This window comes from Podarcis raffonei, chromosome 7 (genome assembly GCF_027172205.1).
Source record: "Podarcis raffonei isolate rPodRaf1 chromosome 7, rPodRaf1.pri, whole genome shotgun sequence".
Classification (NCBI taxonomy): domain Eukaryota; kingdom Metazoa; phylum Chordata; class Lepidosauria; order Squamata; family Lacertidae; genus Podarcis; species Podarcis raffonei.
In genome coordinates, this window is record NC_070608.1 from 28,836,516 (window position 1) to 28,850,992 (window position 14,477).

Consider the following 14,477-nt stretch of genomic DNA (forward strand, 5'->3'; position numbering starts at 1 on the left):
ATAAGTGTGGACGAGCCCTTAGGTCAGGTCACCTGAAAGTGGAAATGGATAGAATAGCCCTCCCAATCCTAGTGAGCGGGACACAGCCAAAGAGGGCCAGCGAACCAGTCCCAGCTCATTGCACAAGCCCTTTACTGCTTGGATAGCGCTAATAATTTTTGCCAAATGGTTCCTTTTGTCCCCAGTGTGAGATCACATGCAGGAGTCTATTTGCAAAGTATTACGTTCTGATCATGCAGTCAGATGCTTTCTGCTTTTAGGTACCTGCCTGTGTGTTTGGTTGACACGCTTTGCTAGGCATTTTTAATTAAATGCCTTTTACTTCCTGCCTCACTTTCATTTGGGAAGGACTTTTCAATAATTCTGCAGACACCCGCTGTCAAGTTTGGGTTTCAGAGCACCCTTGTTCATAAATCATTCTTCAGTTAGTTTGACACCTCTGTACTTTAACTTTGCTATATAGCAGCCAACCCAGTCTTAGCACACAATGCGTTTGACAGCCTGAGTCTAAGACAAGTGCACGAGAGCAAAATTCACAATGCAGCACAGCTACAGAAATAGCAGTGCAATGCCTCAAAAAGGGTGTCTTCGGGGTCCAAGACAGCCACATGTTTCTTGAAGAGGAACTCTGCATGCCAACTGGCAAAACATACTTTCAAAAGCAGTTTGCTTTGTAGCATGGGATGTGCCATTAAGAGGAAGGAAAGCCAAAAATCCAATTACACACGCCATTGTGTACCCTGGAGTCTGGCTGATTATCTTGTTTTCTTTCATTACATTTTTACTCTATTCTTCTTCACAGGGTTGGTATACATGGTTCTTTCTCTCCTATTATCTTTATAAAAGCACTGTTAAGTTATGCGAGCTCAGGAACTGCCAACCATATTGAGCACATACTGGGATTTTTAATTTTTTATTTAGAAAGTATAGTGGCTGCCTGTCACAAAATGGCTGCCACAGAGTTTGGCGTAACACAAAATGGCCGCCACATTTAGAAGAGCAGAAAGAGAGACCGGGCCACAAAATGGTGTGGGCATGACCCCGGAAGAGCCCCCTCTCCATCAGTGGGAGAAATCACCATTAGCAACTGACGGAGGGAAACTTTCCCCACCTCCTTTCTGTTCAGAACAGAAGGAAGGGTAGGTGCCCGATCCTGGCATCCAGTGAAATAAGGGAATATTTGCTGCAGGAGAAGACCAAGCTACTGCTTGGCCAAGCCAAGCCAAGACACAGGCAGCAAGCAGTCTATTGCACACTGTGAATTTTGAGGAGGTATTTTACTGAGACATTTTGCGGGTGTCGTGAAAGGTACTGGAGACACACAGGCAGTAGAGAGAAATAGTAGCTGCCCCGAAGTCACCAACCTGTGTGTCTTTCCAGTCCTAGCCCTACACTCTCAGCTACCACACAGATATTCCAGAGCTACAGAATTACCTTGCCAAAACTGCAGAAAAACCAAGCCTATAATTCCAGCCACTCTAAATGACTATCTCCAGAAAGAGGAAAACTTGACAACTCATCACTGCTGGATCTCTTATGCCATCTGCTGGGCATTTCAATGGAAGCGTTGAAGGATTTCTAAGTGGAAATGAACCACACACAACATTCATCTCTGCAATTTGCTTTTCACATTTCCGTCAGCAAATCAAGCCCCCTTCTTTAGTTGTGAAGCGGCGCTTGGTACCGTTCAAGCTGCAATTACGCTTTTTAAATATTGCTGGGTATACTGTTTTATCTCTCTTATATATTGGCATATTAATTAAAATTTATGTTCCTTAATCTGTTTGTTCTCAGCCTTTCAATTAAAGCTGTCCAAGATGGATAATGAAAATTTTAATAATGAAAATATGATACAGTAAGAACAATGGCCTATGTAGTTCAGCCAGATGCCTATGGGAAGTCCAAAAGGAATTTTTCCATTTGTGATTCCTTGAAACTGGTTTTCAGAGCCACCCTCCCTCTGACGCTGAGGGGGGAGCACAGCCATAACAGTTAGGAGGAATTTATAGCTTTGTTCGCCACAAATTTGTCCAATCCCCATTTAAACCTGTCCAAGTTAGTAACTGCCAAATTCTGTAGGTTAACCTGAATCTAAACCCCACAAGAAAAGCCCAAGAACAAGCAAAGCAGCTGAATAATACAGCAGTACACAACACCAATAATAAACCAGCACTGGCAGTATTAGCAAAAACTGCTTCCAACACATCAGTTATTAAAAGCTCGGGGGGTGGGTGTTTCCGCTTGGTAGCCGAAGGCCAAAGTACAGTTGTTGCAGTAACAACATTTTAACCACAGTCTGGGAACTTTTGCTCCACATCTGGACAACGGTGTGTGGGGAGAAGGGCTAGAAACTTTCCACTCCTGCAATTTTTTTTGTTTTGCCAAAAATCTTGTCAAAATATTTTGAGGGGTTGTTGTTGTTGTTCTTTACAATCAAGTGGCCTATAAATGTTATGAAATAAATATGAGATAAAAAAAAATCTCCTAAGCTGTGAAGGTGCTTTTTTCTTTTTTCTGTAAACACACTTGGGGGCAGTTTTCAGCAGTGGAAATGGTTAAATGACCCCTATTCTCACTGTGAGTTAGCTCAAACCCCTGACTGCTAGTTTCCTAACGCCACATCTGCGCCTTACATTTAAAGCACCCTTACATGACTTTAAGCGTCATGTCTTCCCCCAAAGAATCATGTGAAATGTAGTTTATTTACGGTGCTGAGTTGTTAGGAGACCCCCTCACAGAACTACATTTCCCAGCACTCCTAGATCAGGTGCTTCCTCCTTCAGTGGAGTGCAACCCTGCCTAGGGCAGGCAATTGACTAATTTTCTGAACACAAGGACCACTCATCCACAGCACCTCCATCTTCTCAGGACTCAAGCTGAGCTTATTTTCCCCTCATTCATCCTGTTGCAAGGCAAATCTGCTGTCTCACTTGCAAGCACTGCGGCACAGCATGCATGGAGAAATAGAGCTGAGCACCACCAGCATATTGTTGACAACTTGCCCCCAAACACCTGATGACTAGCAGCTTCATATAGATATTACATAGCATTGGGGATGAAACAGTGCCCCAGTGGTGTAGCATGGGAGGGGGCACTGGGGTGCTTCGTTAGGGGGAGAAAAAATTCAGCACCTGGTGCTGCTTCAATACAGCTGCATGTTTCCATCACTGGGGTCCGTTGAAAACAGCTTCTCCATGCGAACCAGGAAATGACCTCTCCAGACAACTGAAGGACTCTTTTTTTCTTATCTCTGCAGCTGCAATCTCATGACGCTGTTAGGGAGTTGAATGAGCATGCGTACTCTGTATGTTTCCCTCCCTCCCCTTCTGTGTGGCCCCGGGCACTAGAAATCCACGCTACGCCACTGCAGTGTTCCACACAACCTCACAATTCAACAGTCAGGGGACCAGAAGCACTCTCTCGACTTTGTCCATTAGGTGGGGCTGGAACCACTGTAACAATGGGCTCAATTCTCATTCCACAGAGTCGGTCCAGGAGGGTAAAATGGTCAGCGCTATTGAGAGCTGCAGAGAGACTGAGATGCAGAAGAGCAAGGCCAAATTCACCTTGTCCTGTTCTCTGCAAAGGTTCTGTTTGAAAGGTTCAGTTGCCACCTTGATTCAAAATGGGGCCCCGCTGTGTCCAAAGACAGACAAAAAAACCTGCCCCTTGATTTTAGGAACCATAAAGCAAAATTTGATTACGATACAAGCAGGCAGACAGACATAAAAGCACAGTCCACAGCCTGAAAAGCACTAGGTGCCAGAGAAATGCTCTTTATTCTAGGATATCACAGACCAATTGGTCCTGAGCACATTGTGTTGTGCTGACATTGTAGGAAGAGGAGCCGTCATATAGGCACTGGAGTCACTGGATTGCAGCATCACCATGCTAGTAGTTAGTGCTTGATTTTTTTGTATTATTCAAACTTTTAAAAACAGCAGTGGATAATGTATGCCTTGGTGACATCACCCTTTAAATCTGTCTCTTTGCATTCAAAGGTTTTCACTAAAATTATTGTTCTGAATGAGGAAGCAGTGCCATCTAGTGGCCGAGTGTACAACTTACGCTACAAATTAGGGCTCTAATTCAAGTGATTGAGGGTTTGTTTGCACTTCCACCTTTCCCCCAGTGATTATGCACATGGTGACCCACACGTTTCCTGCACTGTGCCAGATCATTAGTCTGAGTTGTGATCCTTCCCTAGATGTTCTTATCTGAGCTTCTTGGAGTTCAATCACATTTAATAGTTTTATGCTTGCTATGTCTCAGCTCAGTAAGTCAGAAATACATATATATATATTTTAAAAGATATTTATTGAAATTTTCCAAACAAAAGAAAGTTACAGAATAAGAAAAGAAAAATAATAATAATAAAAAAGATACAAAAATACAAAGAAAAATACAAAATACATGAAAGAATAAAGAACAATTAAAAACAGATCAATCTTTTCGTATCTTATATTTCAATTACTTGTTTCCTGACCTCCTTGCACCTCCCTTTTTTGTGTTCCAATTCACATAGTTAATTCAGCAAATCCTTTCCCTCTTTGTTTTTAATTCTATATCTTAACATATTATAACTTTATATTTTCATTTAGTTATCAGTCCATTTTTACATATTCTTTTAAACCTTATTGCTAAAGCCACTTCATTTCAATCCAGCATCATTTTAGCATTCATTAATTTTACAATGTTTCTGCAAATAGTCTTTAAACTTCTTCCAATCTTCTTCCACCAACTCTTCTCCCTGGTCTCGGATTCTGCCAGTCATTTCCGCCAGTTCCATATAATCTATCACTTTCATCTGCCATTCTTCCAAGGTGGGTAGATCTTGTGTCTTCCAATACTTTGCGATGAGAATTCTTGCTGCTGTTGTTGCATACATAAAGAAAGTTCTGTCCTTCTTTGGCACCAATTGGCCGACCATGCCCAGGAGAAAGGCCTCTGGTTTCTTCAGGAAGGTATATTTAAATACCTTTTTCATTTCATTATATATCATCTCCCAGAAAGCCTTAATCCTTGGGCACGTCCACCAAAGGTGAAAGAATGTACCTTCATTTCCTTTACATTTCCAACACTTATTATCGGGCAAATGATATATTTTTGCAAGCTTGACTGGTGTCATGTACCACCTGTATATCATTTTCATAATATTCTCTCTTAAGGCATTACATGCCGTGAATTTCATACCTGTGGTCCACAACTGTTCCCAGTCAGCAAACATTATGTTATGTCCAACATCTTGTGCCCATTTTATCATAGCAGATTTAACCGTTTCATCCTGAGTGTTCCATTTCAACAGCAAGTTATACATTCTTGATAATATCTTAGTTTTGGAATCTAACAGTTCTGTTTCCAATTTTGATTTTTCCACCTGGAAACCAATTTTTTTGGCCAAGTTATAAGCCTCCCTTATAGTAAGTCAGAAATATAATGGCGACATCTATTTTTGCTCTTTGAACACAGATGTAACTAATAAACTCCTGCGCTTGCCTTTCAGCCAATTCTAAACATGCCAACGAATAATAATATATATATTTCTAAGTCCTTCCTATTTATTAAACTGTTTCCATTCTCCCCATAACCGCCCCGAACTAGTTTGCACTTCTTCCAAATACGGAATAAATCTGCTTTCTAATAATCATGCTGGTAATGTATGTACACACTGTGTGACAATGTGCATTTACTGCTAGATGCAACCTTTTCGGGGTGCTGTACATAAGAGATCATCCTGGTGTTGTTCCTCTCCCACACTATTTGCCAATCTAAAGTGGATCCTGTTTCATGCTGAGAATACACTTCTAAAGTGCTTGCAATATACATGTATATACAGGGAGTGTTTTCTTAGGTCACCTCCATTGGGGAAGACCTACAGACATTGCAGGGCTCTGCCATTCCCAGTCACCATGCTTTTATGATGACAGCCAGTGGGGTTAGACAACCAGACTAGGACTTGGGAGACCAAGGTTCAAATCCCACTCAGCCAGGAAGCTTGCTGGGTGACCTTGGGCTGTTTCTCAGCCTAGCTTACCTCACAAGGACATTGTGGGAATGCATTATATTCCTCTGTATTCCAGAAGTAGCTTTTATGTAATGAGGAAATCAACAGGGAAAACGAAACAAACTGCTGTGTGAACTCAGCCAAATAATTAATCTAAAACACTGTGTAGCATAGTCTATGCCCAAAAGCACTTCCATTGGTCAGTGCCCCTCCAGACATTTTTACTGAGCATTCACCATGATTTGTGCCCCTGATTGTACTGGAAGGATTATATATTTTCTTTTCCCCCCGATAGCATGTGCACTTGCAAAAGTTTTGGGGCAGTATACTACATTGTTTATAACAGGTGCATCTCATGGTTTCCTGCTAAAATTGAGCAACTTTATTTCTAACACAAAATTTCCAGGAAGGGGTGTGTGTGTGTGTGTGTGTGTGTGTGTGTGTGTGTGTGTGTTTTGTTCTGCCTTTTTTGTGCTGCAGTGAAGGAGTGCCCCCCCGAAGCAGATGTCAATAACATGGCCATATTTGGGAAGCACTGCAAGATAACTAATTAAAAAGGAATGGTGTGTGTGATGTTTTGCAGACCCTGCTGATGTTACTGGGCAGGGACAAAAGCTGCATGCAGCTGCTCCATTTTTGAGGACTGCTTCACCCACTTTGGCGAGGCCGTCTCCAGAGAAGGAGAGGAACAGCATGTTTGACAGGTAAAGACTTGACATCCCACTGAGCTGAGAGGAAGATGATTGATTACTTGTGGTCATCATGGGGGATCTCCTATCTCCCTTCCAAACAGTTCAATATTTTATCTGTGGATTTGTAAGTTTGCCTCACTCGGGGGAAACAGAGGGGCAGGAAGGCAAGGATTTTTTTACACTGGGAACTCAAACTTTATGATTGGCTAGTGCCCGGTCTGTCATTGCCCTCCTGACACACCACAAGGAAAAGGGTGGTTCAGCTCTGGATTTGTGCCTCCTCACCTGCTTGATCTAAATAGGCAGGGAAATTCAGAAGTGCAGGTGATGCTGCACTGTCAGGGACTGGCTGGGCACAGAGGAATGGAGGGAGGAACTAGCTGGGGAACTGTGGCGATCACACAGGGTCCCCGGGTGTTTAAGGGTCTATTGACCCCTGTGCCACCACTGTGCTCGCTTCCCCGCTGCCACCAACCAGTTACTCTCTGGTAAAACACCGAGTCCAGTCAGTTGTTAAAAATGAACCAAGAAAAAAAACAAACCCAAGTTTCTTTTACAAACATTAACAAGTTTATGGTTTCTCAGATAATATTCCTGTCAGTATCTTAACTTTAGTTTCTTCACCGCCTATACCTTCCTAATACCTTCTGACTGATTATCTCAACTGTTTGACTGACTCCTCTTAACGATTTCTCTCACTCTCTCACATCAGACTAGCCCAACCCACAGACTTATCTTCGCTGTCTCTTCTAACTCCAGACTGTCTTCTCAACAACTCTAACTCCCTAAAAAACCTCTGTGCTTAAACCTTATACAGTGGTACCTCAGGTTAAGTACTTAATTCGTTCCAGAGGTCCGTTCTTAACCTGAAACTGTTCTTAACCTGAAGCACCACTTTAGCTAATGGGACCTTCTGCTGCCGCCGTGCCGCTGCTGCACGATTTCTGTTCTTATCCTGAAGCAAAGTTCTTAACCTGAAGCACTATTTCTGGGTTAGCGGAGTCTGTAACCTGAAGCGTATGTAACCTGAGGTACCACTGTATACAGTTAACTCTGCCCCCTGGGTTCCCATTGGTTAATCATTTTACAGTTGGTTAACCCTTTCCCTATGAACCCAGTATGATGTCACACACATATGAGGGCAAACGCCACAGGAACATCCCAAGGGAAGAAAGCTCAGAGCCCAGGGAGTGGTGGTGGGATGGCGATGCATGGTCTGAGGGAGAAGACTGCGGGGAGAAGGTTTCGGAAGCTGGACCTGAGGAGGAGAAAGTGGGCAAACAGTTCTATCTACTGGACTGCAGTAGGCAGCTGGGGGCTGGCTGAGGCCAGACTGAGCTTCGTGGGGCAGAGCCCCATTGCCCTAATAGACCAGCCTCCGTTGGGTGTTGGAGACTGTGGAAGTGCATGGGGGACGTGCGATGTTGGCCTCACCAGCTGTCAAGCCAGAGGTACCAGACCTCGTACTCAGAATAATAGAACTGTCAAGTTGGAAGGGATCTAGGCCAACTCCCTGCAATGCAGGAATCTCAACTAAGCATCCATGACAAATGGCTCTGGGGTGGGGGAAGAGAAGCACAGGAGGTTTGCCTTTTCCTTCTTCCAGCATGTAAGGGCAACAAATCCTGACACCTACTATTATTTTATGTTTTTGTTTATTTTATTTTATTTTTAAAACAAAAAAAAAATTACAAACCTCAAATTCAAAATCCATATTCATTTCTAACACAAGCCTATTACATAGATTACCTAAATTAAAATATATCTAATTGCTCTAGGCTTCCCTTTGCTATATGTAAATACAATACAATTAACAAATTATATTATAAATGATATTATAGGTTCCCATATACCCCCCAGTCCCCTTCACCCATGTGTGATCTCAATATTTTACCTCTTCCATCTTGTTGTGTTGTTATAATTTAATAATTATTCAATTGATTCTATTATTATTTTCTTGCGTACCCCTGCACGTTTTACACATTCTCTATTAATATTTTAATTCCGGAACCGTGTTTTTTCATATATTCCTTCACTCCATCCTACTCTCTAATTATTCTCTGATTTGAGTGGCCTCTAATAATTGCCGTCAATTTTGGCATTTCTACAAACTCACAGAGTTTGTTTTGCCATTCTAATAGTGACGGGATTTCCTCCCCCTTCCAGTTTTTTTGCAATCAACATTCTGGCAGCTGCTGTTGCGTAAAGGAATACATTTTTCTTGTCTTTGGGGATGTCATTGGATATTAGGCCTATTTTGTTTATTAGATTTCCTTCTGGCCCTTTACTTTAAGGTTTCAGGGCAGGTTACAAAAATAAAATATACACCGGTAAAGCAAATAAAAACAGTCCCAGCCATAAAACGAGAGAAGTGTAAAAACAATTAAAATCAGTTCCATATATACATAGCTCATTTGGTAGAGCACAGGACTCTAAATCTCATGATTATGGGTTTGAGCCCTATGCTGGGCAAAAGAAGCCTGCATTGCTGGGAGACTAGATGATCCTTGGAATCCCTTCCAACTATTCTATGATTCTATAAAAACAATTTAAAACAGTCCCAGTACAGATGCAGTCTGGGATTGAGATTTCCACTTGAAAAGCTGGCTGAAAGAGGAAGGACAACAGAGACAGCATTGGTCTAATATGCAATGAGAGGGAGTCGAAAGAGTAGGTGCTGCAACATTAAAGGCCTGATTCCTATATCCTGCTGTATGGACCTCCTGATAAGAAGGTTCCCAATTTCTGCAGAAGGCCCTTTCTGGCAGGGCTACATGATTGACTGGGTGTGTAATGCAGGCTTGGTGTAACACAGGCTTAGTATAATATATTAAGACAAGGATGTCATACCGGTGGCCCTCCAGGCCAGCTGTGGCTGACAAAAGTTGGAATCCAACAATATCTGGAGGGCCACAAGTCCCCCATCCCTTTGTGAACTGCAGCCAGCATCCTGCTGCCAAAAGAGAAATTGTCTGGGGATTGTAGGAAGGTATGTAACATTGCTTGAGGCTGTCTAACCCTTTGTTATGAATCGTTATTCTTCTGACCTGCTGGGAAGTGTTGCCTGATGATCAGAGTGGCACACGGATTATTTTGTAAACCTATGAATGCAGGATATCTATCATCTATCTATCTATCTATCTATCTATCTATCTATCTATCTATCATCTATCTATCTATCTATCTATCTATCATCTATCATCTATCTATCTATCTATCATCTATCTATCTATCATCTATCTATCTATCATCTATCATCTATCTATCTATCATCTATCTATCTATCTATCTATCTATCTATCTATCATCTATCTATCTCTATCTAACATATATAGCGAACACTCTCTCCACGCTCAATAAAGATATAAAGGCAGTGATCCTATGCACACTTTCTTGGGCAAAAGCTCCATCCAGTTCAGTGCAATATACCATTACTTCTTAGGAAAGATGGTGCTATATAATGAATGCACAACTTTATGAAATCTAAGGAAATGCACTGTTGCCTTAAGTCCACTTGGTGGCACCAAAGCATTTTGTTGAACATCTTCATTCACCCACTTTGAAATGTTTACTGGTCACGGTATGTTTTCCTTTAGCGTATAAAAACACGATTATGGCAAAACACACTGTATTATTATTTTTTCTGACGCAAGGAACAAGTGATAGGGGCGACACACACGTCTTGCCAAACGTATTAATCACACAGATAATACTGGCAAAAACAATGCAATGAACTTGTGTCAAGGGAATGTCTTCACCCACTTTAATGCTTAATATGTATGGTTTTACTAAATAAGAACGGAAACAACAACCGTGTTTATATCCATGTACCCTTAAGGAATTACAGATAACCTAATTTATTTATCTCATTATTACCAAGGTGATGCTTACTGTCTTGGGAAGAATGAAGTCCTATTTTAGGATACTCATGAACCGCTTAGCTTACATTACTCCTAACACACACACACACACACATGACATAATGTAAGCTGAGTGGTTAATATAAATAACAACTAGCCATTGCACACAATCACCAGGTTTCACTGAAAACGTGCATGTAATGTGTCCATGAAGATGAACTTGTGCACATTTCCTGGTCAATACACATAATCTCCAACAAGCCTTGGGAGTCATGCAAATCTCAACTGCATTTTGTACATTCCCCAGACCCCCAAAATATGTTTTCTGGAACCGACAAGCTTAATTCCCTCTAGCGTTTTCAAAAGGAAAGGAAAAGGAAAAGAGAAAAAATGGGAAAGAAAAATGCAAACACTTGGTTCCTGTCCAACACAAATCTTCAAGGTTTAGGAGGTGGTTTCGCCTACCCAGGCAGGCAGGTTTGGTCTGCCTCTTGTATGTGTATGCCTTTATGAATCCTGCATATGTATAATAAATTGGATAACCAAGCCAAACCAAGCTGTGGAACCCGATTGTGTCCTCAGGATTCCCCAGTAAACAAAGCAAACAATAGACTTGCTCATTGTCCTAAAAATAGATGGTTGAATATTTAATGGATAGTTGTTAACATCCTTGAAGTCTTTTGATGGAAGGCAGAAATAAGTTGCTTTAAAACAATGGTGATAATAATAATGATGCCATATGGAAATACCTGAAATTTCAGAGTTCATGAATCCATCACAGCTAATTCCTACCTGAGGGATCTTGTGCCTTTCAATGACCTTTTTATTGAGCATTCATCCTGATTTGTTTGCTCAAAGGTTATATGACTTCCCATCAACAGATTATAATTCCATGCTTCCTAGTACATTTCTCCATCACTTCCCTTACCGCTAAAAGTCTGATTTATTTATTTATTTATTTGAAGTGGGCTTGTTGCACAATAGCATTTACTGGCACGTGATTGAATCTCTTCTGCAAAATAGTATAAGTTTGAAAGGGGACCTTATTTGTGGCAGGGAAAAAGGATTATTTTCCGATTAGGAGAAGGGAAGAGACAGAGAGAGCACTGAGTTAAGTCTTTAAATTAGGCCATGTGGCTTTTAGAAATAGGCAGGTCAAATGGTGCCATAAACCACGGTGGGAAACATACAAGGCACAGTTTCACAAAGAATTATCAAGAGAAATTGGCAAAGATTCGCAAGGTGGTAATTAAATTTCCACCAGAAAATGACTTGCAGATCATTAAACTCTGTATAGCTATCAAGACTGCTGAAAACTTTTCCAAGTGACAGGTAAGGAAGGGGATTCTCAGCAGGGACCAAAAGAAAGAAGGATCATGCTCCAGAAAAAAGAAAAGGGGAAAACAACAAGTGCTTGTAGTTTCAAGGAAAGAAGCTGTCTTCTCAGGACAAAATGACCCTCATTCTAAAGCCTACTGAGCATTACTGCCAAATCAATACTAAAGCGGTTTGCTTGATGAGAGAGTGAAGATTTATTTGCTCTGGAAAGCACAGAGCCTTTTACACCCCCATGAACAGAAAGCCTGCCTGTCCCATGCAAAAAGATTTAAAAGGAATATGCAGGTAATTTTCAGCCGCACACCCTTATTCTAGATATGTGCATAGCTTTGATGGTGGGGGAGCCATCCACTGCTTTTAAAATTGCAATCCTGCGGCAAAGGCTCACGCAAAGTGAAGACAGCCACAATGGCATGAGGTAGTTGGCTCCGGATTTCTGTTTGAAATAGTTTAAAAGACAGAATCTTGTGGTACTAACCACTTTATTATGGCATTCGGTTTCATGGACTACATTCCATCAGATGCATCCATGGAAGCTTATGTTGTAAGAAATGTGTTCAGCGTCTAACGTACCCAATACTTGGTTGCTTTTTTTGCTTTTCCTTCCCTTCCTTTCCTTCTCTCTCTCTCTCTCTCCCCCTTCTTTTTTTCTGCAGCAGACTACACCCCTGGACATTTCTTAAATGATTGTCTTATTCATTTTTATTTAACATTTCCCATCTTGCTCTTGGGCTCCATGATCACTGCAGATGGTGACATCAGCCACGAAATTAAAAGACACCTGCTTCTTGGGAGAAAAGAAATGACAAACCTAGACAGCATCTTAAAAAGCAGCGACATCACCTTGCCAACAAAGGTCCATATAGTTAAAGCTATGGTTTTCCCAGTAGTGATGTATGGAAGTAAGAGCTGGACCATAAAGAAGGCTGATCGCCGAAGAATTGATGCTTTTGAATTATGGTGCTGGAGGAGACTCTTGAGAGTCCCATGGACTGCAAGAAGATCAAACCTATCCATTCTGAAGGAAATCAGCCCTGAATCCTGAAGCTGAGACTCAGCTCCTGAAGCTGAGACTCCAATACTTTGTCCACCTCATGAGAAGAGCAGACTCCCTGGAAAAGACCCTGATGTTGGGAAAGATGGAGGGCACAAGGAGAAGGGGATGACAGAGGACGAGATGGTTGGACAGTGTTCTTGAAACTACCAGCATGAGTTTGACCAAACTGCGGGAGGCAGTGGAAGACAGGAGTGCCTGGTGTGCTCTGGTCCATGGGGTCACGAAGAGTCGGACACGACTAAACGACTAAACAACAACAACATATCTTGCTTTGGGCTAGGGTTTACCCTGCTTTTGCTGCGATTGTTAGCCATGAATGAGCCCCGACCTGGGTGCCCCTCCGCCACCTGAGTGTTCCCACTGAATGCTTTAAAAGCCTAAATGATTTTTTCAGCATTCAGTAGGAATGCTTGAAAAGTTCAAAAAGCTCAGGAGCTTCTCTCTATACCTGCACGTTTCCCCTTAGGGGAGCGAGTTATTACAGGCAGTGAGGTCCAAAATCATCTAGAACTTGGTATTGCCTCTGCTTCCCCCCATTGGCTGTGGAATGAATGGCAATGCAGGAAGCTTGTGATGCAACACAAAAATGAGGTGAAAAAGAGCAGGCCTATGACCTGGTGCTGTGAGATGGCAGGGGCTTGAAACAGAAATTCCTCCTCCGCTAGTTCAAAAATGCCTAGACCAGGCTTCCTCAACCTCGGCCCTCCAGATGTTTTGAGACTACAATTCTCATCATCCCTGACCACTGGTCCTGCTAGATAGGGATCATGGGAGTTGTAGGCCAAAGACATATAGAGGGCTGAGGTTGAGGAAGCCTGGCCTAGACCATTCCAAGATAGGTCTAGATCCCTTGGAGCTCATATTGTCTCTGCCTCAAAGTGGTAAAAATTCTTCTTGAACCAGGGGAGGAGGAGTCTGCCTTTCAAGCTAAACACCTCCCATTTGGAGTCCTATACCATATACAGCTGTGCTGTTCCTTTCATGTCTATTTTTGTGTTACCATCCACTGATGATGTCTGTAGTCAGTCAGGTTGATGGGCTTGCTCAACAGCATCCGGAATCTGCTCACAGCAACACTGCAATGCAGTGGTTGTGACAACCCGTTATCCCAATATGATACACTTACCATAGCTAACACAGAGGGATGTGGGTGGGATTTTTAATCAAGCTATGTGTAGCACAGAGATAAAAGGTTGCTGCCTTCTCTGACCACAGCCAAATGGACAGAACTCTAATAACCTGAGATGCAACAGACAAGAGCAGAAAGATTTGTAGTTCAGCCAGTTTAGATGAACAGGATTCAGCTGGCTTAAATCCCAGATCCTCTCCCATAAATATGCCATGTATTGATCTGTAATCCATATTTCCTGCCGCTTCTTTGGCACAGCAATAATACATGCAATGTGAAGGGTAAATATGAGCCTTAATGAGACAGAACAAATATAATTTATAGTAGTGAGATAGATAAACTGGACAGAATTCTCTTTGCGCTTGTAAGGACTAGAGTTGAAATTTGTGCAACTATC

The 14,477-nt window shown here is 42.0% G+C and overlaps 2 protein-coding genes across 7 annotated transcripts in view; one reads left to right on the plus strand and one right to left on the minus strand.

Moving 5' to 3' along the window:
• Positions 1–1,675, plus strand: part of RBIS (ribosomal biogenesis factor) — a 158,831-nt gene extending 157,156 nt beyond the window's left edge. Inside the window, exon 5 of the mRNA XM_053395755.1 lies at positions 1,664–1,675. The gene's annotated coding sequence lies outside the window, so the exon portion shown is untranslated. The remainder of the gene's footprint in view (positions 1–1,663) is intronic.
• RALYL (RALY RNA binding protein like) overlaps positions 1–14,477 on the minus strand; it is a 242,517-nt gene that overhangs the window by 73,567 nt on the left and 154,473 nt on the right. The window lies entirely within an intron of this gene.